Below are 2537 nucleotides of genomic sequence, written 5' to 3'. Positions count from 1 at the left end.
CAGTTGTCAAAATGATTTTTTACCTTTGCGTTTATTTGTTATGAAAATGTTCAAAAGTTTTTCAGTGCATGTGCACTTATGTTATGTGTTAATATGTTTTCTACTGAACTGCAGTGCCCGTGCACTGTTCTCATTTTTCAGTATGATTTGTACTGATTCTGTATACCTTTTATGATTTCCTGATATGTTCAACACTTCAGTGCGTTTGCACTTCTGTCATTTGTTACTCATTGTATATACATTTCGTCATTTGCTAATATGTCCTGAACTGCAGTGCATGTGCACTCATGTCACTTGTCAACATGATTTTTTGCCATTCTATTTATCTGTTCTGAAAATGCTAAAGAATTTTTCAGTGCGTGTGCACGTTATTATCCATCAAATAATTTGTATATACATTTTTCTGATCTGCGAATATGTTTTATACTCATATCTTGTCTTTGTCTGAAATGTTTTGTACTCAGTGCATGAGCATCAAGTTTAATTCATGTTTTGTACTTTTGCTGTAACTGTAATAGTTAATTAGTTAAAAAAAATTTGGTGCTCATGGCGAGTCCAGATGACTCACCATCGCCACCAAATTTTTGCCCCCCCAGTGGAGGGTTATGAAACACGTATGCAGCGTGTGCGAGGCATTACAGAATCTTTGACCAGAGAGCTATTTATCGTGGCTAGTCTGCGCTTGACCGCGCGAGTGTTACGAGCAGTAGTCAGTGGGCAGTCTGTGAGCAGTGTACTCTGTCGGTAGCAGTCGTCGAGTTCAGTTGTGAATGGCAGTCGGTCAGCAGTAATGGTCGAGTACAGTTGCGAGAGAGTCGCGAGTGAGACGCAGTCCGCGGGCGTCGACATGGGTCTCTGGTCAAGATGCTGAATGAGGTATATTGTTAATTAAGGTAACAAAGCTGCATTGCGCACATCAGATAATGTAATGTATTTTTATTGTAATCAATTTTCGACAAGTGCCCCAATAATAATAATGTTTTCAATGCATTCTGACAAAAGAACCATTTAATTGAACGAACGAATTCCTTCCATTTCCTCTAAAGAAAAGTTTCAGTTAAATTTCAAAAAAATAAAAAATAATACTTGCAATACCTTTCCTCCAAGCCGTGGCCAACAATAAGAGCAGAAATTTGACATGCAGTTTCAATGAGGTAAGAAATTAATTCTGATTTTCTTTTTTTTTGCTCAGGGCCAAAGACCGATATTTCGGTTTAATTGAGTTTACATTGTCACTGAAGTCTCATTAGCATTGAATTGTTTTTCATTATTTTCGTGGGAGCTTACATCTTGAGTCAGATTGCGATTTTTCACATTTAATTGTCTTTGTCAGTAGATTTAATTGCAGGGAGGTTACGCTTGGCTCCCATTTATTATTTCTGTCATTCGAAATTACGGTGGGGAGGTTACAGTACATTCCGCGTTATATGTGGATACTACCTGAAAAATGAGTATCGAAGGGAATTAGTAATAAAGAAGTAATAGACTGCAACGTCAAAGAAAAGTTTCGAAAAGTATAAAATCATGTGTAGGGAAGACCGGGTCAGGTTGGCCAACCTTCTTTCATTGATTTTTTTCACCTTTTATTTTAAATGTGTCCATTGATCTTTTTGTGCGGAAGCATTGGTACGTTGTTTCACCATCTTTAGAACTACGTAACTAAGGGTTCTCACTGTTTGTCTATTCTTACCAACAATATTTAGTACAGTAATACTCCCTGGGCCAACCTACCCCACCCGCGTGGCAAGTTGGCCCAGCAGTGGCGGGCGATTTGGCCCATATGATTTTATCATTAATTTAGTTATGATGCTGGCTATTTAATCGAAAATATATCGATTTTTATACTTACAGTTCATCTGAATACAAATTCCTACAGCTTTCTGGCAAAAACTACAATTATGAATTGCGTTATCGTAGTTATAACAACAGTTTGACAGAAAAGTATGGCCACAATTTTTGTCAATTTTCGTCTGAATGTCCAATAGGATCTTCGCAGTTCAAACAATCATAAAAAAGTCCTTCCACTTGATTTTTAACAGATGTGCACACCGCTTATAACTTATTTGTTGAATCCATTTCTCACCTGGACTGCTGTGAGAAAATGGTTTGACATCCAAGATACGCAGCATCCTCACCTCCACCTTCTTCACCTTGAAGAATCTTATGAATGCTTACTTTCTTTCTGCGCGGTGTTTTAGGAGATTTATCTTGACCATGACGCTGTTTTATTTTTGTTTCTTTATTAATTTATTGTTTAAGAAAGATTTTTATGTAGAATATGAGTATTTCTCTTCAAAGTATTTTCTTTTTTGTATGTGGAGGCTTCTTCACGTTCTATCACTCAGAGTCTCATAGTTGCTTCAGAAACATTGCCTCTTTCAGTTTTAGTTTTATAATTTCGAGTCTTCCTAAAAACAAAACGGTAGAATAACGATGTTTACATTCGAGGGGTTCTATGTCCTGTCGACAACGAGGCTATTAGAGGACTACATTCAAAGACACACGTAGTTTTGATACTTGAAAATATATGTTCTTCA

Source organism: Schistocerca serialis, chromosome 7 (genome assembly GCF_023864345.2).
Source record: "Schistocerca serialis cubense isolate TAMUIC-IGC-003099 chromosome 7, iqSchSeri2.2, whole genome shotgun sequence".
Classification (NCBI taxonomy): Eukaryota; Metazoa; Arthropoda; class Insecta; order Orthoptera; family Acrididae; genus Schistocerca; species Schistocerca serialis.
Note: the sequence above shows the minus strand (reverse complement) of the source record.